At 42.2% G+C, this 26,918-nt stretch overlaps 1 protein-coding gene and 1 non-coding gene across 9 annotated transcripts in view; both read right to left on the reverse strand.

The window, feature by feature from the left end:
* The window catches only part of PAK1 (p21 (RAC1) activated kinase 1), a 269,840-nt gene that overhangs the window by 232,555 nt on the left and 10,367 nt on the right, over positions 1 to 26,918 (reverse strand). Inside the window, exon 4 of one of the 8 annotated variants that reach the window (XM_054526054.2) lies at positions 25,097 to 25,205. The exons of 6 other annotated variants lie outside the window; for them this stretch is intronic. The gene's annotated coding sequence lies outside the window, so the exon portion shown is untranslated. Of the gene's footprint in view, positions 1 to 7,704; positions 7,839 to 25,096; positions 25,206 to 26,918 lie in introns of those variants that run through there. One more of the 8 variants, XM_054526059.2, reaches the window with a different exon arrangement.
* LOC112135601 (U7 small nuclear RNA) lies at positions 13,941 to 14,001 on the reverse strand. Its single transcript, XR_002916862.1, has one exon. It is a non-coding gene; the product is annotated as a U7 small nuclear RNA (small nuclear RNA).

The following is a 26,918-nucleotide window of genomic DNA, read 5'->3' on the forward strand; positions in this document are numbered from 1 at the left end:
CAAACCCATATACTCTCCTATCCTCAATACCTCCCTCCACAACCCATTATTCTGTTCTGGATCTCCAAGATGCTTTCTTTACCATTCCTTTACACCCTTCATCTCAGCCTCTCTTCCCTTTCACTTGGACTAACCCTGACACCCATCAGTCTCAGCAAATTACCTGGGCTGTACTGCTGCAAGGCTTCAGGGACAGCCCTCATTACTTCAGCCAAGCTCTTTCTCATGATTTACTTTCTTTCCACCCATGTGCTTCTCACCTTATTCAATATATTGATGACCTTCTACTTTGTAGCCCCTCCTTTGAATCCTCTCAACAAGACACACTCCTGCTCCTTCAACATTTATTCTCCAAGAGATATTGGGTATCCCCCTCCAAAGCTCAAATTTCTTCTCCACCCGTTACCTACTTCAGCATAATTCTTCATGAAAACACGCCTGCTCTCCCTGCCGATCATGTCCGGCTGATCTCTCAAACCCCAACCCCTTCTACAAAGCAACAACTCCTTTCCTTCCTGGGCGTGGTTGGATACTTTCGCCTTTGGATACCTGGTTTTGCCATCCTAACAAAACCATTATATAAACTCACAAAGGGAAACCTAGCTGACCCCATAGATCTTAAATCCTTTCCCCACTCCCCTTTCCATTCCTTGAAAACAGCTCTAGAGACTGCTCCCACACTAGCTCTCCCTGACTCGTCCCAACTTTTTTCATTACACACAGCTGAAGTACAGGGCTGTACAGTCAGAATTCTTACACAAGGACCAGGACTGAGCCCTGTAGCCTTTTTGTCCAAACAACTTGACCTTACTGTTTTAGGCTGGCCCTCATGTCTGCATGCGGTGGCTGCCGCTGCTCTAATACTTTTAGAGGCCCTCAAAATCACAAGCTATGTTCCACTTACTCTCTACAGTTCCCATAACTTTCAAAATCTATTCTCCGCCTCACGTTTGATGCATATACTGTCCCCCACCCCCCGCTCCTTCAGCTGTACTCACCATTTGTTGAATCTCCCACAATTACCATTGTTCCTGGGTCAGATTTCAATCCAGCCTCTCATCTTATTCCTGATACTACATCTGAACCCCACGACTGTATCTCTCTAATCCACATGGCATTCTCCCCATTTCCCCATATTTCCCTCTTTCCTGTTCCCCACCTAGACCACACTTGGTTTACTGATGGTAGTTCCTCCACCCCCAATCACCAATCACCAGTAAACGCAGGCTATGCTATAGTGTCTTCCACATCTATCATTGAGTCTACGGCCCTGCCCCCTTCCACTACCTCTCAACAAGCTGAACTCATTGCCTTAACTTGAGCTGTCATTCTTGCAAAGGGACTACGTGTCAATATCTACACAGATTCCAAGTATGCCTTCCACATCCTTCACCACCATGCTGTTATATGGGCAGAAAGAGGTTTCCTCACTACACAAGGGTCCTCCATTATTAATGCCTCCTTAATAAATAAACTCTTCTTAAAGCTACTCTACTTCCAAGGAAGTTGGGGTCATTCACTGCAAGGGGCATCAAAGGGCATCAGATCCCATTGCTCAGGGCAATGCTTATGCTGATAGGCTACCTAAAGAAGCGCTAGCAAACAGCTTCCTGTTCCCCTCATGACACCAACACTTCACTACTATTTTATTTTGTTTTTCTTATTATTAATATAAGAAGACAGGAATAGGCCTCGACTTACTGCTAAAAAAGGAGGACTCTGTATATTTTTAAATGAAGACTGTTGTTTTTACCTAAATCAATCTGGCCTGGTATATGACAACATAAAAAAAAAAAAAAACTCAAGGACAGAGCCCAAAAACTCGCCAACCAAGAATATAATTACGCTAAATCCCCTTGGGCACTCTCTAATTGGATGTCCTGGGTCCTCCCAATTCTTAGTCCTTTAATACCTGTTTTTCTCCTTCTCTTATTTGGACTTGTGTCTTCCGTTTAGTTTCTCAATTCGTACAAAACCGCATCCAGGCCATCACCAATCATTCTATACACAAATGCTCCTTCTAACAACCCCACAATGTCACCCCTTACCCCAAAATCTTTCTTCAGTTTAATCTTTCCCACTCTAGGTTCCCACGCTGCCCCTAATCTCACTCGAAGCAGCCCTGAGAAACATCGCCATTATCTCTCCATATCACCCCCCAAAATTTTCGCCGCCCCAACACTTCACCACTATTTTGTTTTGTTTTTCTTATTAATATAAGAAGACAGGAATGTCAGGCCTCTGAACCCAAGCTAAGCCATCATATCCCCTGTGAGCTGCATGTATACATCCAGATGGCCTGAAGCAGCTGAAGAACCACAAAAGAAGTGAAAATAGCCAGTTCCTGCCTTAACTGATGACATTCCACCACTGTGATTTATTCCTGCCCCATCCTAACTGATCTTGTGACATTCCTTTTCCTGGGCAATGAATCTCAGGAACTGCCCACCAAGCACCTTGTGACCCCTGCCCCTGCCCACAAGAGAACAACAACCTTTAACTGTAATTTTCCACTACCTACCTAAATACTATGAAACTGCCCCACCCCTATCTCTCTCCTTTTGCTGACTCCTTTTTCGGATTCAGCTCATCTGCACTCAGGTGATTAAAAAGCTTTATTGCTCACACAAAGCCTGTTTGGTGGTCTCTTCACACAGATGCACATAACACCAATAGGCAGTAGGTAGACATGAGCATGGAGGAATTAAAGGGTCAAAGATTTGACCAAAATATTGGTTGGGGGAAAATGAGGAGAGTGAAAATCACCTGGTGACCACTGAACAGGCCCCAGAGACTAAAACCCCTTATCTGAGGAATTTAGAAGGGAAGAAAGACCACCTGGTGACCATCAAACAGGCCATACAGAGGCAAAACTCCTTATCTGGGAGAAAATTAGAAGTAAATAGACTTCCCTGAGGGGCATGGTGGCTCACACCTGTAATTCCAGCACTTTGGGAGGCTGAGGCAGGCAGATCACCTGAGGTCAGAAGTTTGAGACCAGCCTGGCCAACATGGTGAAACTCCATCTCTACTAAAAAAATACAAAAAAAAAAAAAAAAATTAGCCAGGCTTGGTGGCGGGTGCCTGCAGACCCAGCTACTCAGGAGGCTGAGGCACAAGAATTGCTTGAATCCAAGAGGCAGAGGTTGCAGTGAGCCAAGATAGCACCAAAAGGACTTTCCTATTATCTAAAGCAGGCTTCTGGTTTCAGATTTCCTTCCCCCAAAAAAACTTATAAGTAACTAAAGTTTCTATACATCTCTGGAATGCCAAAACTCATTTGACAACCATAAATACCCCTAAGGAAAAACCCATGGAGGGCAGCGCTCTCAGTCCTCTCACTGAGGCACCCTGCTGCACCCTTTTGCAACATTCTTCCTTTCTAATAAACTTTCCTTTTTTCAAACCTATACTATTGTCAGTAAATTCTCTTACCAAACCACAAGTCGACCACTGCCCGGTGTCGGGGTTCTGAAACCTTGCCTGGCAGTAGAATCATCCAGAGAGCTTTAAGAAAGCCAAATGGGCCGGGCGCGGTGGCTCACGCCTGTAATCCCAGCACTCTGGGAGGCCAAGGCATGTGGATTGCTCGAGCTCAGGAGTTCACAGCCTGGGCAACGTGGCAAAACCCCATTTATACAAAAAATACAAAACTCAACTGGGTATGGTGGTGCATAGCTGTAGTCCCAGCTATTGGGGAGGGTGAGGTGGGAGGATGGCTTGAGCCCAGGAAGTCGAGGCTGCAATGAGCCATGATCTTGCCACTGCACTCCAACCTGGGGTGACAGAGGAGACTGTCTCCTAATGCCTGTGCTGCACCCCAGACCAAAGCCTTGGGCTAGGATCCTGGGCAGCAGACTTTTTCAGCTCCCCAAGTGATTCCAAAGTGCATCCAAGATGGAGAGGCATTGGACTAGATAATCTCTAAGGTTTCCTACCATTCTGGCATTAGGAAGCTAGAGAAAAACAACAATAAATAATTATTATATAATGGCTACTACACATTGAGTGGTGTCAAGCACTTCACCTAGAGCTCTATGTGTGCTATTTAATATTCACAGTTAACTTAAGGGGTAGGAATTACACAAATGAAGAAATAAGTTTGAAATGATTTTCATTTGCCCAACATCATGTAGCTAAACGTCAGAGCTAGAATTTTTACACAGGTTTTTCTCCTGCCCCAAATGGAAACTTGAAATTATTGCATTCTACTATTTTGCGTAACTCTCACATGGCATTGAAAATGATTTATTAAAATCTTGCTTACTTGGATGGAGGCAAATGCCTAATGCTTGTGAATGGGTAAAATATTTCTGTGAACTTAGGGGCTTTCACTCTATTTCCAGATACATATTTCTTGTTATAATGACTCCATTTCTAAATATGGGCTGTAACCCTCTTTTTTTTAGACAGAGTCTAGCTCTGTCACCCAGGCTAGAGTGCAGTGGCATGATCTCGGCTCACTACAACCACAGCCTCCAAAGTAGCTGGGACTACAGGCACGCACCACCACACCTAGCCAGTTTTTATATTTTTTGTAGAGATGGGGTTTTGTCATGTTGCCCAGGCTAGTCTTGAACTCCTGAGCTTGAGCAATCCTCCTGCCTTAGCCTCCCAAAGCGCTATTTTTTATTCAGTATCTTCATACTGAAAAAGTCGACTGTGGAGCATGAATGGCCACCAAACAAATGAGTTTAAGATGCTGCCATCTTGTGGCATTTTGGGCCAGGCCAAGTGTGTAAGTAACGAACAGGGAGGACAGCCCAGCACACGAAACTCTAGCCACACCTGCTGTTTTGCCATCTTTCCAGTGCCTTCCTACCAGTAACATCATTTTTTTTCTTCAAATTTAATACTAAGAAGGAATCAATGACAGCAACACGAGAAAATAAGTAAGAACTGAGGATCAAATAATAAAGTCCTCTAAGGATCAAATAATAAGACCCTCTCCTTTTTTTTTTTTTGAGACGGAGTGTCGCTCTGTCACCCAGGCTGGAGTGCAGTGGCGCGATCTCAGCTCACTGCAACCTGCACCTCCCGGGTTCAAGCAATTCTCCTGCCTCAGCCTCCCAAGTAGCTGGGATTACAAGCACATGTCACCATGCCCAGCTAATTTTTGTATTTTTAGTAGAGACGGGGTTTCACTATGTTGGTCAGGCTGGTCTCGAACTCCTGACCTTGTGATCCACCCATCTCGGCCTCCCAAAGTACTGGGATTACAGGCATGAGCCACCGCGCCCGGCCCTCCTTCTAATAATTTGTCATGTATAACCTTTGTCAGGTTAATTTTTCTGGGTCTGAAATTTTCTTATCTATAAAATGGGGACAGTAACACTCATCTCATAGTATTGTTGTAAGTTCAAATCAGAACACGTGTGTAAATTCCTGGCAAATTGTAGGCATTTGACAAATGTGGCCAAACGTTCCTTCACTTAAACATTTGTGCTGTTGTGGGTATTGCAATGCAAAACCCCTGTCACTGAGTTCCCCCCACCACCCCCAGCAGTTTCCCCATTACTCACAGCATTCCAAGATCCTATCAGAGTCTGTATCCTCCAATTCTGCTTATCTCTTACCCCTGGCCTTTTCACCCGCCCGACCCTGGGTGACCTGATACACAGCTTCCTCTCTGGCCTCAGTTCCCAACACCATGCCTCTCCTTCACCCTGCTCTGCCCACTGGCCTCCTCCCTTTTGCTATTCCTCTGCCTGAAAGGCTCCCCTAGATACTCTCACAAAGTAGCACAAACACACAAATCCATCCCCAGTCCCTTTCTATCCCCTTTGACCTGTGTAGTTTTAATTTGCAGCACCTCTACCACTCATCTCATATTATATGTTTATTATTTTCTGGCTCCCTGCCCCAACTTAAGCACCTGAAGACAGAGACTTCATCTGTCCCTAGCGCCTTGCACAGTGCCTGGCACAGACTAGGCACCCAATTCATATTTGTTGAGAGAATGAACAAACCCCTGGGTAAAGGAATCTAGATGGGTGGCCAAGGCCATTTCCGGAGCACCAGCTCTCACAGTTTCAAGAATCACTGGAAGCTTATTCCAGGACCCCATCACAGAGATCTGAGTAAGGATCTGTAAGTAGGCATTTTATTTTTTTTATTTTTTATTTTTATTTTTTTGAGACAGAGTCTCGCTCTATCACCCAGGCTGGAGTGCAGAGGCGCGATCTCGGCTCACTGCAAGCTCCGCCTCCCAGGTTCATGCCATTCTCCTGCCCCAGCCTCCCGAGTAGCTGGGACCACATGTAGGCGCCCGCAACCGTACCTGGCTAATTTTTTTTTTTTTTTTTTTTTAAGTAGAGATGGGGTTTCACCGTGGTCTCAATCTCCTGACCTCATGATCTGCCCGCCTCGGCCTCCCAAAGTGGATTACAGGCGTGAGCCACCGTGCCCAGCAAGTAGGCATTTTAAATGACATCCATGTGAGTCTGAGGCAGTGGTCTGTGGCTCCTTTTGAAAAACACTGCTGTAGGGGAACAGATACGCCTAAGAATAAGTTTACTAGAACAGGGATGCCCTAACAGAGTTTCTCAATCTTGGCACTAATAGCATTTGGGACCAAATCAATTCTTTGTCCTGGGTGCTGTCCTGTGCACTGCAGGATGTTTCATAGGATCCCTGTCCTCTGCCTGCTAGATGCCAGTAGCAATGCCCGCTCCCACCTGCTGTGACAATCAAAACTGTCTCCAGACAATGCCAAATGCCCCAAGGGGTGGTGGGGTGGAGGGGGGTGCAAACTTGCTGCCACCACCTTCCACAGAAAACTATTTCCCTGGGGCATGCAAGGCCCTGGGCCAGTGTGTGTGGGTGTGTGTACGGGTGGGGGGAATGTTAATATTAACAATATGTTTTAAAATGTATTGCAAAACTCATGAGCTTATGTGAGCTATGGTGATTTACTGATGAAGATTTAGAATGAGTATAGAAGAGGTATTCAGGTATTTGTTGTCAAGTCAGTGCGCACGAAGATTCTTTGTAGTGTCCAAGTGCCGTGTCTTTCTGTTCTGGTTTGAGAACCATCTTTTTATGTTCTTTATTTTCAAATGCACCATTCCTCACGGTTTCATAGCTCCTCAAGAAGGTAGCAATGCTGTTATTACTCACAATGCCATGACTGTTTGGAACCTGTTTGTATTGAAGCAATATAGACCTTTTGGCTTCTGCTGATCCTCAAAACCTTTAACTCATGACACTGAATCATCCACCATAAGCACGTGGCTCCAGTGACTCCGTTATAAAGACTGTTATCATGCTTCATTGATGACTAACACAAATGCACGTCTTACCCAGAGTCTGAATGGAAATGGTAACTACTTTTCCGGTAATGTTAAATTATCATTTCAGGGTTTTTTTTTTTTTTTTTTTTTTTGAGACAGAGTTTCACTCTTGTTGCCCAGGCTGGAGTGCGATGGTGCGATCTCGGCTCACTGCAACCTCTGCCTCCCGGGTTCAAGCAATTCTCCTGCCTCAACCTCCCCAGTAGCTGGGATTACAGGCATGCGCCACCATGCCTGGCTAATTTTGTATTTTTAGTAGAGACAAGGTTTCTCCATGTTGGTCAGGCTTGTCTCGAACTCCTGACCTCAGGTGATCCCCCGGCCTGGGCCTCCCAAAATTCTGGGATTACAGGCGTGAGCCACCATGCCCAGCCTATCATTTCAGATTTTATGGCACAAACACATGACTCACCTTCCAACTATGTCTTCTCTTGAACTCATTAGGGTGTTATCATTGCATTTCCTTGAATGTACTCTTCCTCAATGTCAGTGGAACCTTCCCTTTCATCAGCAGGCAGAATAGATGAGTGGCCCATCTGCACAGGAGTGCTCTGGATAGGAGGTGTCACAGTGTACACACCAAGAGTCAGTGGACAGCCCCACACATGCAGCCCAAGCCAAAAGGTCAGTAGTAGAGAAGCAGCAGAAATTCCAACATATATGAGGGGGAAGATCAACAAAGTGCTAAGGTATAGCAGCTCAGTGTCTGCTTGTGACAGTCAACCGAAATCTGCATCGGCACCATCCTAATGGTCCAACTTCACATGAGCCAGTAAAATAATATTGTGCTGGCCAGCAGGAGTGATCTGCCCCACAGACTGTCCTTTTGGAAATGTGGCCTGGCCACTGGGCTCTGAGACCACCCCATTGGCACAAGTTCTGCAGCTCCTCAGGACATCTGTTTGACCCCATGCACTAGGAAGAAGGTTAGAGAGTACTTGAAGGGGAGAAACTGAGTTTAGAGCATCCCACCTGGAGAACACTACTAGTCCCAGCCTGTCCCAGTCAAAAGAGAGAAACTTAAAATTTCAAGGTGGGTACTCCACAGTGGGATGGAGGGTGACAGGGCCCTGTCTGCCCAGGGCCAAGGGTGGTAGTACTGCACTAGAGCAATGGTGAGTAAGTCAGTAGCTTTGTCAAGTGTTCTTTCATGGGAGGGCAAGGTTCACTTAGTGGAGCACTGGGTCTTCAGTACTGGGTTATTCCTGGGATGTTAATTATTAATGTTATATATGTTAGCTGGTGGTAAAACATGTAAGATAAAGCTAGAGAAATTTGTTTTTTTTTTAATTTTTAATTTTTATGGGTACATAGTAAGTGTATGTATTTATGGAGTGTATGGGATATTTTGATACAGGCATATAATGTGTAATAATCACATCAGGGTAAAGGGGTATCCATCACCTCAAGCATTCATCCTTTCTTTGTGTTACAAACATTCCAACTGTACTCGCTCAGTTATTCTAAAATATACAACAAATTATTGCTGACTGCAGTCACCCTGTTGTGCTATCAAACACTAGATCTTATTCATTGTATCTAACTATATTTTTATATATGTTACCCATCCCCATTTCTCACCCACTGGCCTTCTCAGTCTCTGGTAACCATCACTCTACACTCTCTGTGAGTTCAATGGTTTTAACTTTTAGCTCCCACAAATGAGTAAGAACATGAGAAGTTTGTCTTTCTGTGCCTGGCTTATTTCACTTAACATAATGTCCTCCAGTTCCATCCATGTTGTTGCAAATGACAGGATCTAATTCTCTTTTATGGGTGAATAGTACTCCATTGTGTATATATACCACATTTTCTTTATCCATTCATCTGTTGATGGACATTGAGGTTGTTTCCAAATCTTGGCTATTGTGAATAGTGCTGCAATAAACAAGGGAGTGCAGATATGTCTTCAACATACTGATTTCCTTTGAGTATATACCTAGCAATGGGATTCTTGGATCATATGGTAGCTCCATTTTTAGTTTTTTGAGGAAATTCTATACTGTCCTCCGTAGGGGTTATACTAATATGTACTCCCATCAACAGTGTATGAGGGTTCCCCTTTCTCCACATCTGTGCCAGTGTTTGTTACTGACTATCTTTTGGATAAAATCCATTTTAACTAGGGTGAGATGATATCTCATTGTAGTTTTCATTTGCATTTCACCTTTTTAAATATCTGTTTCCCATTTGTATGTTTTCTTTTGAGAAATGTCTATTTGGATCTTTTATCCATTTTTTAATCAGATTATTATATCTTTCCCTTTTGAGTTGTTTGAGCTCCTTATATATTCTGGTTATTCATATCTTGTCAGATGGATAGTTTGCAAATATTTTCTTTCATTCTGTGGGTTTTCTCTTTACTCTGTTGATTGTTTCCTTTGCTGTGTAGAAGCTTTTTAACTTGATGTGATCCCATTTGTCCATTTTTGTTTGGTAGCCTGTGCTTATGAGCTATTACTCAAGAAATCCTTACCCAATAGCTACAAATAAAAGCCATATATGACAGACCCACAAAATACCCCTGGAAAATTTCCCCAATGTTCTATTTTAGTAGTTTCATAGTTTCAGGTCTTAGATTTAAGTCTTTAATCCACTTCAATTTTATTTTTGTATATGGTGAGAGATAGGAGTCCAGTTTCATTCTTTTGCATATGGATATCCAGTTTTCCCACCATCATTAATTGAAGAGACTGTCCTTTCCCCAAGATATGTTGTTGGCATCTTTGTCAAAAATGTTCACTGTAGTTATATGGATTTGTTTATGAGTTCTCTATTCTGTTTCACTGGTCTATGTGTCTGGTTTTATGCCAGCACCATACTATTTTGGTTACTATCACTCTGTAGTATAATTTGAAGTCAGGTAATGTGATGCCTCCAGTTCTGTTGTTTTTGCTCAGGATGGCTTTAGCTATTCTGGGTCTTTTGCAGTTCCATATATATTTTAGGATTACATTTCTGTGAAGAATGTCACTTATATTTTGATAGGGATTGCACTGAATCTGTAGAGTGCTTAGAGTAATACAGACTTTTTAATAATATTGATTCTTCTAATTCATGAACAGGGAATATCTTTTCACTTTTTGGGTGTCCTCTTCAACTTCTTGTATCAGTGTTTCATAGTTTTCATTGTAGAGATATTTCACTTATTTGGTTAAGTTTATTCCTTGATATTTTATTTTATTTGTAGCTATTATAAATAAGATTACTTTCTTTCTTTTTCAGATTGTTCACTGTTGGAATACAGAAGTGCTACTGATTTTTGTATGTTGATTTTGTGTTCTGCAACTTTACTGAATTTGTTTGCCAGTTCTAGTAGTTTTATGGTGGAGTCTTTAGGTTTTTCCAAATATAAGCTCTTATCATTTGCAAACAAGGACAATTTGACTTCTTTCTTTTCAATTTGGATGCTTTTTATTTCTTTCTCTTGTCTGATTGCTCAGTACTATGTTGAATAGCAGTGATGAAAGGGGGCTTCTTTGTCTTGTTCCAGAACTCAGAGAAAATGCTTTCAGTTTTTCCCCATTCAGTGTGATACCAGCTGTGGGTCTGTCATATATAGCTTTTATTGTGTTGAGGCATGTTCCTTCTATACCCAGTTTGCTGAGGATTTTTATCATGAAAAGATGTTGAATTTTATCAAATGCTTTTTTGGCAGCAATTGAAATGATACATGATTTTTGTCCCTCATTCTGTTGATATGATGTATTACATTGATTAAGTTGAACCATCTTTGTATCCCTGGGATGAATTCCACTTGGTCATGATAAATGATCTTATTAATGTGTTGTTGAATTCAGTTTACTAATATTTTGTTAAGATTTTTGCATCAATGTTCACCAGAGATACTGGCCTGTAGTTTTCTTTTTTTGATGTGTCTTTGTGTGGTTTTGGTATCAGGGTAATACTTGTCTTATAGAATGAGTTTGGAAGTATTCCCGCCTCCTCTATTTTTTGGAATAACTTAAGTTGGATTGGTATTAGTTTTTCTTTAAATGTTTGGTAATTTACCAATTTACCAATTTACATTCTTCAAATGTTTGGTAAATTACTTTGCTGGGAGACTTTTATTACAGCTTTAATCCCATTATTTGTTACTGGTCTATTCAGGATTTGTATTTCTTCATGGTTCAATCTTGGTAAGTTGTATGTGTCTAGGAATTTATCCATTTCTTCTAGGTTTTTCCAATTTATTGGCATACAGTTGTTCATAGTAGCCTCTAATGAAGTTTGAATTTCTGTGGTATCAGTTGTAATGTCTTCCTTTTCACCTCTGATTTTATTCATTTGGAACTTCTTTTTTTCTTAGTCTGGCTAAAGGTTTGTCACTTTTGTTTATCATTTCAAAAATGCAACTTTTCGGCCAGGTGCAGTGGCTCATGCCTGTAATCCCAGCACTTTGGGAGGCCAAGGTGGGTGGATTAAGAGGTCAGGAGTTCAAAAACAGCCTGACCAACATGTTGAAACCCTGTGTCTACTAAAAGTACAAAAAAAAAAAAAAGAAAAATTAGCCAGGCGTGGTGGCAGGTGCCTGTAATCTCAGCTACTCAGGAGGCTAAGGTAGGAGAATTGCTTGAACCCGGGAGGCAGAGGTTGCAATGAGCCGAGATCGCACCACTACACTCTAGCCTGGGCAATAGTGCAAGACTCAGTCTCAAAAAAAAAAAAAAAAAAGCACCTTTTCATTTTGTTGATCTTTTGTATTGTTTTCTTCATTTCAAATGCATTTATTTCTGCTCTGATCTTTATTATTTCTTTTCTTCTTCTAACTTTGGGTTTGATTTACTCTTGCTTTTCTAGTTCTCTCTCTCTCTCTCTTTCCCTCTCTCTCTCTCTCTCTCTTTCTTTTGTATTTTCTATATAGATGGGGTTTTGCCATGTTGCCCAGGCTGGTCTTGAACTCCTGGGCTCAAGCAATCTGCCCACTTCAACCTCCCAAAGTGCTGGCCACATGTGTGAGCCAGCAAGCTGGCCTTCTAGGTCTTTAAGATGCATCATTAGGTTGTTTGTTTGATGTTTTACTTTTTTTTTTTAACGTAGGTGCTTATTGTTATAAACTTTCCTCTTCATACTGCTTTTGTTGTATCCCATAGGTTTTGGCATGTTGTGTTTCCATTTTCATTTGTTGCAAGAAATTTTAAAAATTCTTTTTTAATTTCTTCATTGACCCATGATCACTCAGGAGCATATTGTTTAATTTCCATATGTTTGTATAGTTTTCAAAACTCCTTTTATTATTGATTTCTGGTTGTATTCCATTGTAATGAGAGACGATACCTGATATAATTTCTTTTTTTCAATTATTTTTCAATTTTTTCTTTTTCTTTTTTTTTTTTTTTGAGACGGAGTTTCGCTCTTGTTGCCTAGGCTAGAGTGCAATGGCGCGATCTCGGCTCACCACAACCTCCGCCTCCTGGGTTCAAGCGCTTCTCCTGACTCAGCCTTCCGAGTAGCTGGGATTACAGGCATGCACCTACACACCCAGCTAATTTTATTTGTATTTTTAGTAGAGTCAGGGTTTCTCCATGTTGGTCAGGCTGGTCTCGAACTCCCAACTTCAGGTGATCTGCCCGCCTTGGCCTCCCAAAGTGCTGAGAATACAGGCGTGAGCCACCACATATGGCTTTTTTTTTTTTCAATTTTTAAAGTCTTATTTTGTGGTCTAACATATAGTCTATCCTTAAGAGTGATGTAAGTGCTGAGGAGAATGTGTATTCTGCAGCTGTTGGATGAAATGTTCTGTAAATATCATTAGGTCCATTTGGTCTATAGTGCAAACGAAGTCTGATGTTTCTTTTTTGATTTTCTGTCTGGATGATCTGTCCAATGTTGCAAATGTGGTGTAGAAGGCTCCAGCTATTATTGCATTGGGGTCTCTCTCTCTCTTTAGCTTTAATAATATGTGCTTTATATGTCTGGGTGCTCCTGTGTTGAGTGCATATATTTTTATAACTGTTATTATCTTCTTGCTAAATTGACCCCTTTATCATTTTACAATAATATTCTTTGTCTTTTTAAAATAGCTTTTGTCCTGAAATCTATTTTGTCTTATAAAAATATAGCTACTCCTGCCCTTTCTTTTTCCATCCATTTATTTTCAGTGTGTGTGTGTGTTCATAGGAGAAGTATATTTCTTGCAGGCAGTAGATCACTGGGTCTTGTTTTTTTAATCCATTCAGCCACTCGGTGTCTTTTGATTGAAGTTTAGTCCATTTATATTCAATGTTATTATTGATAAGAACTTACTACTGCCTTTTATTTGTTTTCTGGTTGTTTTGTAGTCTTCACCTCCTTCTGTCCTTTCTTCCTGTCTTCCTTGTAATGAAGGTGATTTTCTCTGGTGGTATGTTTTAAATTCTTGCTTTTTATTTTTTGTGTATCTGTTGTATGTTTTTCGATTTGAGGTTACCACAAGGCTTGCAGATAATATCTTACAACCCATTATTTTAAGCTGATGACAACTTAACACTGGTTGCATAAACAAATGAACTAACAAACATGCAATGAGAAAACGTATAAAAACTCTACATTTTAACTTCATCTGCTTGCTTTTTACCCTTTTGCTTTTTCTATTTATATATTATTATATTGTCTGTATCTTGAAAAGTTGTTGTACTTTTTATTTTTGACAGGTTCATATTTTGCGAGGGAGGCTTCCAGTAAAAACAAGAAAGCCTGCTGGACAAATTCTAAAAAAGCTGTAACACTGACAGTTTCGTCTTTTATTCTACTGAAGATATGAGTAGTTTACATACCAAAATTACAGTGTTATAATATTCTGTGCTTTTCTGTGTACTTACTATTGCCAGTGAGTTTTATATCTTCAGATGCCTTCTTATTGCTCATTAACATTCTTTTCTTTCAGATTGAAGAACTCTCATTAGCATTTCTGGTAGGACAGGTCTGGTGTTGATGAACTCTGGCAGCTTTTGTTTGTCTGGGGAATTCTTTGTTTCTCCTTTATGTTTGAAGGATATTTTCACTGGATATACTATTCTAGTATTAAAGTTTTTTTCCTTCAGCACTGTAAATTTGTCATGCCACTCTCTCCTGGCCTTTAAGATTTCCACTGAAAAGTCTGCTCCCGGGCATATTAGAGCTCCATTGTATGTAATTTTCTTTTCCCCTTGCTGCTTTTAGGGTCCTTTCTTTACCCTTGACCTTTGGGAGTTTGGTTATTAAGTGTCTCAAGGTACTTTTATTTGGGCTATATCTGCTTGGTGTTCTACAACCTTCTTGTACTTAAATATTGATATCCTTTTCTAGGTTTGGAAAACTATCCGTTATCTCTTTATATAAACTTTCTACCCAGATCTATAAGGCCAATAACTCTTAGATTTCCCCCTTTGAGGCTATTTTCTAGATCTTGCAGGCATGCCTCCTTCTTCTTAACTCTTTTTTGTCTCCTCTGGCTGTGTATTTTCAAATAGCCTGTCTTGAAACTCACTAATTCTTTCTTCTGCTTGATCAGTTCTGCTAAGAGACAGCTGGGACTGGTGGCTGGTGCTTTATTTAGTTCATTCGGTGAGGTCATGTTTTCCAGGATGGTCTTGATGCTTGTGGATGTTCATCGGTGTCTGGCATTGAAGAATTAGGTATTTATTGTAGTCTTCGCAGTCTGGGCTTGTTTGTACCTGTCCTTCTTGGGAAGGATTTCCAGCCATTCGAAGGGACTTGGATGCTGTGATTTAAGTTGTTTATCACTGCAGCCGTATCTGCACTAGGGGAAACCCCAAGCCCAGTAATGTTGTGGCTCTTGAAGACTCAGAGGTAGTGCCTTAGTGGTCTTGGGTAAGATTTAGGAGAATTCTCTGGATTACCAGGCGGAGACTCTTGTTCTCATCCTTTACTGTCCCCCACAAATGAAGTCTCTCTCTCTCTGTACTGAACTTCCTGGAGCTGGGAGAGGGGTGACATAAGTTCCCCTGTGGTCACCACCACTGGGACTGTCCTGGGTCAGACCTGAAACAAACATAGCACTGGGTTTCACCCAAGGTCCACAGTGACCATTGCTTGACTACCAGTTACATTCACTCAAGACCCAAGGGATCTACAATCAGCAGGTGGCAAATACAGCAGGTTTGTGTCCTTCCTTTTAGGGTGGTAAGGTCCCCCTGGCCCTGGGTGTGTCGAAAGATGCCACTGGGAGCCAGAGTCTGGAGCCAAGAACCTTAGAAATCTTATCTACTGCTGCTGAGCTGGCATCCAAGCCACAAAACAAAGTCCTTCTCCCTCTTCCCTCCCCTTTCCACAAACAGGAGTCTCTCTTCATGGCTACCACTGCCCTGAGCGCGTGGCAAGTACTGCCAGGCTACCACCAATGTTCACTCAAGGTCCAAGGGCTCTTCAATCAGCTTGTGGTGAATGCTGTGAGGCCTGGGACTCACCCTTCAGGGTAGAGGACTCCCCTCTGGCCCAGGGCAGGTCCAGAAATGCCATCCATGAGCCAAGACCTGGAATTGGGGACACCAAGAGCCTGCTTGGTGCTCTATCCCACTGTGGCTGAGCTGGTACCCAAGCCATAAGACGAAATGCCCTTTACTACTCCGTCTTCTTTATTCAAGTAGCCACCACAGCTAGGAATGTGCTGGGTCACATCTAAAGGCAACACAGCTCTGAGTTTTACCCAAGGCCCAGGGGGAATAATGCCTGGTTACCACCACTGATTATTCCTTCCCTTTAAGGCAGTGGGTTTCCTTCTGGCCCAGGGTGTGTCTTGAAATGTCACGTGATGGCTAGACCCTGGAATGGGGTCCTCAGGACTCTGTCTGGTGCCCTATCCTACTGTGGCTGAGCAGGTATCCAAGTTGCAAGACAAAGTCCTCTTTACTCTCCCATCTCTCCTCAGGTAGAGGGGAGGAGTCTCTCCCAGAGCTGTGAACTGCACTGCCTGAGGTTGGGAGAGGGATGATGCAAGCACTGCCTTGGCCTCCCTGGCTCCATGTACATGTCACATGTACCTGAGTACGAGTACCCTGGCTCCAAGCCCAGCACAGCACCAGGACTTGCCCAGCAATTGCAATCCTTAGGGCTTAGACTGCCTTTCAAGTTTATTTAGGACCCCAGAGCCCTTCACCAAATGGTGGTGGCTTGCCAGAGGTCAAGTTCTGACCACTGGGATGGGTAATATGACTCTGGCTAGGGCTGATGCAAATGCTCCCTCCTTGGCCTCCAGCTGAGTTCTGCCTTGTGTTGCTTTCCGCTGTGACAGGGCAGCACTGAGCTCCAATGCAAAGTCCCATAATCACTCCACTCTCCCTCCCACAAGTGCACAGATTCTCTCTCTGTGCTATGCAGCCACAGCTAGGTGATCAGAGAGGGGTGCTGTAGACAATTTGAGACTATTTTTCCTACCCTCTTCAGTGCCTCTTTCCTTAATGTGATGTTAAAACCAGGTACTATGATTACTCACCCGATTTTTGGTTGTAATGAAGGTGTTTTTTGTGTGCATAGTTGTTCGATTTGGTGTTCCTGCAGGGAGGACAATTTCTGGAGGCCTCTACTTGGCCATATTGTTCCCTAGTCTGTATTCCTTTTGCATTTAGTTTTACAGAATCCACTCATTTCCAAAGTTACTTAGGTCAGCAATTTTCTCCCATTTCCTTCATTGAGGTTTGTTCATAATACAGTTAGATTATTTTGTCACGTTCTTTATTTCATCTTGGGATGATCTATCTGAGCTCCTAAATGATTTATTTTTAATTTGCATACGTTAGGTTCTAAGGGTTTTGACAAATGCAAGGTATCATGTATCATGTCACTACCATTATGGTATTACACAAAATAATGTCACCATCCTAAAATATCCTGTGATTTACCTATTCAATCCTCCTCCCTTACTGAATTCCTACCAACTTGTTTTTCATCTCTGTAGTTTTACCTTTCATAATGCATATAAGTAGAATCATGGCCAGGCACAGTGGCTCACACCTGTAATCCCAGCACTTTGGGAGGCTGAGGCGGGTGGATCACAAGGTCAAGAGATCGAGACAATACTGACCAACATGGCGAAACGCCATCTCTGCTAAAAATACAAGTTAGCCAGGGATGGTGGCAGGCCCCTGTAGTCCCAGCTACTCGGGAGGCTGAGGCAGGAGAATCGCTTGAACCCGGGAGGTGGAGGTTGCAGTGAGCCAAGATCATGCCACTGCACTCCAGCCTGGCAACAGAGCCAGACTCCATCTCAAAAAAAAAAAAAAAAAAAAAAAAAAAAAGAATTATATAGTAAAAAGCCATCAGACTTGCTTCTTTGACTTACTGATATACATTCAACATTTACCCATGTCTTTGCTTTGCTTGATAGCTCATTTCTTTAAAAAAAAAATTGTGGTAAAATAAACGTAACAATTTCCATTTTAACCATTTTCTTTTCTTTTCTTTTCTTTTTTTTTGAGGCGGAGTCTTGCTCTGTTGCCAGGCTGGAGTGTAGTGGCGCAATCTCGGCTCACTGCAACCTCCGCCTCCCAGGTTCAAGCAACTCTCCTGCCTCAGCCCCCCAAGTAGCTGGGACTACAGGAGCGTGCCACCGCGCCTGGCTAACTTTTGTATTTTTAGTAGAGACAGAGTTTCACCATGTTGGCCAGGCTGGTCTCAATCTCCTGACTTCGTGATCCACCCACCTTAGCCTCCCAAAGCGCTGCGATTGAGGCAGAAATTTAAAAATAAATATGCATTCATTCACTCCAAGAAAAGTAACAGGCAAGGCAAGGGTTAAAAAGAAAAGAACAAGTTTTCCTCAGCCTAGCAAGCTCACTTCAAGGACAGTTATAAGATAATGCTGTTTGAGAAGCCAAGGCCAAAGGAATGGGCTCCAGACATCCCTCCCCTCCAGAACAAGGTTGAAGAAAGAAAAAAAGAGAAAGACAAATTCCTTTACTGTTACTCCTTTCTCTGGCTTAAGCATGATTATGCTTAAGCATGATTAATCTTAAGCATGATTATGTTTTACAAATGTCTGTATTTAGCCAGTTCTTGTTTTTCTTTTGACGCAGCTACAAGGCCACCAGCTATGCAAGGCCACAAGTTATGCACTATATGATTAACTGCTTTTGTTTTACTTTTGTAAGTCCACTTATAAAAACCCTGCTCTGTCTTTGTTTAATGCTCAGGTTTTTGGATATAAATCCACTCAGCCAGTGCGTACCTAAAAATAAATATCTTCCTGTACTCTCATATTGGTCTCTCCATTCCTCAGTTTCCCGCAACATTTCTTGGCGAGCCAGCCAGGAGTGGAGATGGCAGGCTTACTGTCTCCCTTGCCTATGGGGGGCTGGAGCCCTGGGCCAGGGGAGACCTGTGGCCCCAGGCGCCGCCAGGAGAACTTCAGCCCAGAGGGGAAATCAGCTCTCCGTGACCCGGCACCCCTACCCAGCAGCGCAACATAACCTGAGAGGAGCTACAGGATGATTCTAGAAACAGAGCACTTCAGGAATCGTGGTAAGGTTTTGGGGCCCAAGGCAGGACCCATCCTGTAAGGACAGAAAGGGAGCCTGATCACCTCCCAGGGTGTGCCTAATAGTCCGACCCAGAGGGGCTGGGGGCGATGAGAGTGGCTGTCAATTCGGATGAAACTCTCACCCCAATCAACACAGGAAGCAAGAGTGGCTCACTAAGTTGGTTAGGAAAAGGAAACTGGAGGTGGCGAGAGTGGCTTGCCACCCCAACTAAGGAAACTGGAGATGGTGAGAGTGGCTCGTCACCCCAATTAGGTACACAGGAACTGCGAGTCGGTCCATCAGAGTTATGACTGAGTGTGGCTCCCGAATGGTTAACTGCTGTCTTAGAGTCAATTTTCTAGCCTCTTGTGTTTAGCAAGGTGGTGGCGGCTAATGCCTTAACACAGGGAGGCCATCCTAGCATCACAGAGTCCAATTGTTTGGATAAGTATGCTACTGGGTGATGTTATGACCTTATAACTTGAGTCAGAACTCCTATAGCCATTCCTTTTCGTTCATGAACATATAGAAAGACTTAGTTATATCTGGTAGTCCTAAGGCTAGGGCCTGAGTTAAAGCTTCCTTGATTTGTTTGAATGCATTTTCTGATTAGTCTCCCAAAGGAGCGTTTTTTTTTTCTCCCCCTTTTGTGGCTTCATATAACGGCTTAGCCATCAAGGAAAAAATTGGAATCCAGATGGGGCAAAATCCTGCTGCCCCTAAAAATTCTCTTATTTGACATTGGGCGGTTGGGATTGGTAGTGCACAAACGTCTTGCTTTCACTCAGCCAAGCCAGCATTCCCCATGACTCACTATGAAATCTAGATATTTAACCTCTTTATGGCAAATTTAGGCTTTCTTTTTAGACACTTTGTAACCTGCTTTCCACAGGCGATGGAGGAGGCCCTGAATTCTCTGATAATAGTCCTCTTGGGTTGGGGCTGCCAAAAGAAGGTTGCCCGTGTACTGTAACAAGCACAGTTATCATTTGGCGGGGTATAGGCCTTGAGGTCTGAAGCCAATGTTTCCCCAAAGATTGTAGGAGAGTTTTGAACCCTTGTGGGAGCCTAGTCCAGGTGAGCTGCATAGCTTCCTTGTCCCATTGAAATGCAAAAATGGACTAACTGGTGCTAAGCGAATATAAAAGAAAGCGTCCTTTAAGTCTAAGACTGTAAACCTAGTGGCACTTGTTGGAATAAGTACCATTAAAGTATATGGGTTTGGATGGATGGTCACCATGGCCCGGTTTACCGCATGCAAATCTCGCACCGGTATCTACTCATCAGACCTTTGTCCCAGCAGCGGCTTTCATACTGGCAAAAGTGGAGTATTCCAGGGAGACTAGCATCGGATTAAGATCCCATGTTTATAGAGCCGTTCTAAATGTCTGCAGACACCCTGTACAGCCTTTTGGGGAACTGGGTACTGACGAACCCAGACCGGAGTTGCTCCCGGTTTCAATTCAGCTACTACTGGTGAAAACTTACTTATAGACTTTACTGAACTGCCCCGTGCTGGAGGCTATCAGTACATGCCAGTGTTTGTTTGCACCTTTTCAGGGTGGGTTGAAGCTTTCCCCATCAAAACAGAAAAAGCATGAGAAGTGACTAAAGTACTGTTAAGAGATATCCACAGGTTTAGACTGCCTTTAACTTTAGAGTCAGACAATAAGTTGGCATTTGTAGCTGAAATAATGCAAGATTTAACAAAACTGTTAAAAATAAAATGGAAGTTACAAACAGCCTATCGGCCACAAAGTTCAGGAAAAGTAAAATGCATGAACCGGACACTCAAGCAGCTATTGAAGAAATACTGCCAAAAGACTCATCTGAAATGAAATCAGGTTTTACCTATAGTCCTCTTCCACGTCAGGTGCACCCCCGCCAAACAAACTCAGTATTCACCCTATGAGATTTTATTCAGTCAGCCTCCCCCAATCATAAGTAAAATTAAAGGAAACCTCTGAGAACCAGGGGAATTAACTTTAAGAAAACAAACGTGGCTGGGTGTGGTGGCTCACGCCTGTAATCCCAGCACTTTGAGAGGCCGAGGAGGGTGGATCACGAGGTCAGGAGATCGAGACCATCCTGGCTAACATAGTGAAACCCCGTCTCTACTAAAAACACAAAAAATTAGCCGGGCGTGGTGGCAGGCACCTGTAGTCCCAGCTACTCAGGAGGCTGAGGCAGGAGAATGGCATGAACCCGGGAGGCGGAGCTTGCAGTGAGCCCAGATCGCACCACTGCACTCCAGCCTGGGTGACAGAGCGAGACTGTGTCTCAAAAAAAAAAAAAAAAAGGAAAAGGAAACAAAACGAATGCAGGCTTTAGGAATAGCCATGCAAGAGATCCATGGCTGGGTACAGAAAAGAATGCCTATAAGTCTAACAGACCCAGAACACCCCTTTAAACCAGGAGATTCTGTTTGGGTTAAAAAGTGGACTCCAACTTCTCTAGGACCATATGAGATGGGCCCTATACTGAAATCTTACCCACTCCCACTATTGTCAAAGTTGCAGGTGTTGTGCACTGGATCCACGACAGTCGGCTGAAACCGACAACTCAAGACAAGTGGACCAGCCAGCAGGACCCAGACCATCCAACCCGGCTGATCCTGAGACGGGACCAAACTGCTGCCGAAGACGACCGCCCTGTTCTGGTCACTCCGGAGGCTGACCAGCCTACGCACGGCTGAAGTTTGAGGAAACAACAAGCCCTGCTCTAGTCACACACTGAAAGCTGACTAGTCTATGCACAGCCAAAGCTTGAGGACTCGTCAAGCAAGTAAATGTAGTTAGAAATCTTAGAACTAGTAGTTTTCCTTGTAATATTAACTGTTTTACTATTGTTCTGTCACTGTGCTCAACCTCCTCTCCCAAGTAAGGACCTCTTCTGTCCTTACTAGATATGAATATACTGTACATTGTTTTACTGTTGTTACCCCCCTTAACCATGCTAGAAGAAACACCCATAGAAGGGTGTCCCCATTGTACACATACTACATGGTCAGAAAACAGTATAACCAGGACTCTATTATACCATACTTATTATGAGTATACAGGGACTCACCTAGGAACTTGTACTTACAATCAGATCACCTATTCAATTTATGACCCAGGAAATGGCCAGCTACCTAGGTGGAAGATAGGTCATGGCGTTACCGTACTCCTACTTATGTGCTTAAGCACATCATAAGGTTACAGGCAGGGCTTGAGATCATCACTAATAAAACATCAAATGCATTAGATTTACTGACCCAGCAAGCTACAAAAATGAGGAATGCTATCTATCAGAACAGATTAGCTTTAGACTACCTCCTAGCCCAGGAAGGAGGAGTATGTGGAAAATTCAATCTAACTAATTGCTGCCTGGAAATCAATGACAATGGAAAGACAATTATGGAAATAACTGCAAGAATAAGAAAATTAACCCATGTTCCAGTTCAAACGTAGAAAGGGTGGTCTCCAGATTCTCTCTTTGGAGGCTCTTTTTCATTTTTCGGAGGGTTCAAGACTTTAATAAGATTGGTTCTGGCCATACTAGGAAGTTGCCTAATACTCCCATGTCTCTTACCTCTCCTTGTTAGAAACATTCAGTCAATTATAGAGGCAATAGTAGCTAGGCAAACTACCAGTCAGCTAAGGGCTCTATGTAAATGTCAACCTTTGTCTAAAGAAGAAAACTTGTCTCTTCATGCAAAATTAAATAATAGTGATGCCTCCTATTAAACTTCTTATATAAAAGGCATCAAAGGGGGGAAACTAAGGCAGAAATTTAAAAACAAATATGCATTCATTCACTCCAAGAAAAGTAACAGGCAAAGCAAGGGTTAAAAAGAAAAGAACAAGTTTTCCTCGGCCTAGCAAGCTCACTTCAAGGACAGTTATAAGATAATGCTGTTTGAGAAGCCAAGGCCAAAGGAATGGGTTCCAGACATCCCTCCCCTCTAGAACAAGGCTGAAGGAAAAAAAAAAAAAAGCAAAAGACAAATTCCTTTACTGTTACTCCTTTCCCTGGCTTCTTAAGCATGATTATGTTTTACAAATGTCTGTATTTAGCCAGTTCTTGTTTTTCTTTTGACACAGCTACAAGGCCACCAGCTATGCAAGGCCACAAGTTATGCACTATATGATTAACTGCTTTTGTTTTACTTTTGTAAGTCCACTTATAAAAACCCTGCTCTGTCTTTGTTTAATGCTCAGCTTTTTGGATATGAATCCACTCAGCCAGTGCATACCTTAAAATAAACATCCTCCTGTACTCTCATGTTGGTCTCTCCATTCCTCAGTTTCCCACAAGATTACAGGCATGAGCCACCACACCCGGCCCATTTTAACCATTTTCAAATGGAGAATTCAGTGGTATTAGACACATTTATATTGTAGTGCAACCATCACCACCATCCATCTACAGAACTTTTCATCTTGTGAAACTAAAACTCTATACCCATTAAACACTAACTCCTCACTCCTCCCTTCGCTCATCACTTGACAGCCATCCTTCTACTTTATGTCTCTATTCATAGGAATGAGCTCCCCCCTGCCCACCCAAATCACTAATCTAAAAGGAAATGTCAAGCTGAGAACTTCTTAGGGCAAACCTGCCTCCCATTCTATTCAAAGTTACCCCTCTGCTCACTGAGATAAATGCATATCTCATTGCCTTCTTTGGAGAGGCTAATCAGAAACTCAAAAGAATGCAACCATTTGTCTTTTTTCTACCTATGACCTGGAAGCCCCCTCCCTGCTTTGAGTTGTCCCGCCTTTCTGGACCAAACCAATGTTCATCTTACATATATTAACTGATGTCTCATTTCTCCCTAAAATGTATAAAACCAAGCTATGGTCTGACTACTCTGGGCACATGTCATCAGGACCTCCTGAGACTGCGTCATGGGTGCACATCCTCAACTGTGGCAAAATAAACTTTACTTTTTATTTTAATTTATTTTTTAGAGACAGAGACTCGCTCTGTCGCCCAGGCTGGAGTACAGTGATGCAGTCTGGACTCACTGCAACCTCCAACTTCCAGGTTCAAACAATTCTCGTGCCTCAGCCTCCTGAGTAGCTGGAATTACAGGCTTGCGCCACCACACCCGGTTAATTTAGAAAATAAATTTTCTAAATTAACTAAGACTTGTCTCAAATTACTGGGGTTAACATTTTGGTAACCACAGAGGGACTCTGCATGGAGGAACACTTGAACTTTGACAAATCTTTTACTGGTGTTCAGTATCAGCATAAGCTAACTTTATGAATAGTTTGCTGAGGCCTGGGAGCACTCCTTCCAGAGAATCCCTGCTCTCCCAAAGTTTGGTTGAGATCTAAAGTTTATTTTGCTGTATGACTCCCTCTTTTTTTTTTTTTTTTTTTTTGGAGTTTTACTTGCTTCCAACAAGAAAGGCAAGTTTTCCTGCTTCCATGATAATGGAAAGCAGGTAATTCCTTTATGGAGTTTGAGCTTGCTCAACAGAAAAGACTATTTTTTTTTCCTGCTTCTAGGACGATAGAGAGTAGTCTTCAGCCTGAGACCCATCCCTAGGTAAGTAGCTGAATTGAGGTTTTGTCTTGGCTAAAGTTAACAACCAGATGGTCATAATTTCTCCTTACCATTAAAGTGTTCAGTAATCATGTAAGTTGTGTGATCATTTGTTTTGTTTAACTGTTTTTCATTGTTGTTGTTTCTGTTTTTGTTGTTGTTTGGGTCTTTGTCCCATTAGGTTTGACTGACTCTATCAGACTTGATCAAATCTGAAGGAAAGTTCCAAATTATGGGGAAGAAGGCCTCTCAAATACTTAAATTCCCATACACACACAAAAAGGTGGTATGGTGGGGGAGAAAAACTGCCAGCAAAAAGAAAAAAGAGGAAAGATTTTTGATTTTGAGTACTACACGGGCTTTATTTACAAGGCCACCTTTTAGCTAGCCAGGACAATCTGAAAGAGCAGTGGTTGTACTTCTGAAATAGCAGCAATTTTAAAAACAAAAGCAAACAAACAAAAAATTAAAAACAAATAAAGTTGGCAGCAGTGGCTCACGCCTGTAATCCTAGCACTTTGGGAGGTTGAGGCAGACGGATTGCCTGAGCTCAGGAGTTTGCAACCAGCCTAGGCAACATGGTGAAACCCTGTCTCTACTAAAATACAAAAAATTAGCCGGACATGGCGGTGTGCACCTGTAGTCCCAGCTACTCAGGAGGCTGAGGGAGGAGAATTGCTGTAACCCAGGAGGCAGAGGTTGTAGTGAGCTGAGATTGCACCACTGTACTCCAGCCTGGGCAACAGAGCAACGCTCCATCTCAAAAAAAAAGAAAATGAAAATGAAATACAAAAATTAGCTGGGCATGGTGGCACATGCCTGTAATCCTACCTACTCGAGAAGCTGAGGCAGGAGAATCACTTGAATCCAGGGGCAGAGGTTGCAGTGAGCTGAGATCGCGCCATTGCACTCCAGCGTGGGCAACAGAGCAAGACTCCATCTCAAAAAAAGAAAAAAGAAAAGAAGATGAAATAGCACCAATTTGTTCCAGTTGAAATATGGTAATGAGATTTAAAAACTTCTTTTTTTGAAGGAGCTCATTTGTTAAAGTCAACTTAATTAAAAGCTAACATCCAAGATATGTGTGTATACGGGTGTGTGTGTTTGTATTTAAAAGGTCTTCATGGTTTGTTTGTTTTTTTCTCTCCTAGGACCTTGTCGTTCTTTTGAGCAAGGTTTTTCTTCTCAGTTGACTAAATTCTGTTTTCTTCATTTACTTCTGCTGTCTTTCCTTTCTCTTGCACCCTCTGCTGCATGAGGGACCTGAAATAGTTTATAATAGCCTGGGGTTCCTTTAAGAAAGTGGAGAAGGTGCCAAAAGTATAAACAGACAAGTTCATCTCAGCTTTTAAGCTGCTTGCTTTTGTATTGTGTTACATGATTTATTGACTAAAATAGTTATTTGAAACAGAGGCTAGCCTTAGGTTTTTAAGGAAGAGTGTATTCAACACTGAGAAACGTCTTTGTTTAAAAAAAATTCTCTTTAAGTGCAGTGTAAAAACATCACTTAGTCTAGCCTCATAATAATTCTCCCTTTTTGGAAATCCAGGATTTGGTATAGGCTCTGCCTAGAGCTCAGAGATCCAGTTAAAAGATAGATAGTCCCTATCCAAATAAAACTGGTCTCGTTATACAATCCTATGATAGATTTTTATAATTTTATGTTTGATGTCACATTTATCTTTAATCTCCCTCTAGCACACCAGACTTTTCTTCTCTGTACCTTATGATGTAAATTCTGTTATTTGATTTTCACCTGAGTTGTTTCCTTAAGTAGGCAAATTTAAGGCTATTTAGCTGACAACTGCCCAGGGTTGTGAAACAGGTTATCAAGAACCTGGAAGTCTAAGATAAAAAAAAAAGGTCTTTATGAATCTATAAGATGTACTTCTATCAGCATGCCAATACACCTACGTATTTATGTGTTGTGCACACAATATTTCACTACTGAAAATATATAAAAGAGCTAATTAATTGGCTTAAAAAAACAAAAGCGCTTACATCAGATACTAAAGAAAAAAAGACTAGTCAAATGCTTTTTCAGGTTCACAGGACTTAAGTAAAATCTTTAATAAATAAGCTGGATTTTAAATTATTGGTAAAATAATATTAGAAATGTCTTAAGAATTTGCCAGCAATACATTTTCATTTGCATTTACTTATCAAGAAATTTTATACTTATCCCAGCCAGATACTATAAGGTGTCAAAATTTGGTATAGAGGTTACAAAACTATAAAACCAGCCCAAGACAGAATTATCTTTGCTGGTGTAATCTTTAATAAATAATACATTGATATTGGTTTAATAAAAAAGCTACATCTTGAATTTAGTAAGATTACCATACTTTTTTTTTTTTTTTGAGACAGTTTCACTCTTGTTGCCCAGGCTGGAGTGCAATGGCATGATCTTGGCTCACCGCAACCTCCACCTCCCATGTTCAAGTGATTCTCCTGCCTCAGCCTCCCAAGTAGCTGGGTTTACACACATGCACCACCACACCTGGCTAATTTTGTATTTTTAGTGAGACAGGGTTTCTCCATGTTGGTCAGGCTGGTCTCAAACTCCCAACCTCAGGTGATCCACCCGCCTCGGCCTCCCAAAGTGCTGGGATTACAGGCTGCCCATGCCTGGCCAGATTAACATAACTTCTAA

This window comes from Pongo abelii, chromosome 9, assembly GCF_028885655.2.
Source record: "Pongo abelii isolate AG06213 chromosome 9, NHGRI_mPonAbe1-v2.0_pri, whole genome shotgun sequence".
NCBI lineage: Eukaryota > Metazoa > Chordata > Mammalia > Primates > Hominidae > Pongo > Pongo abelii.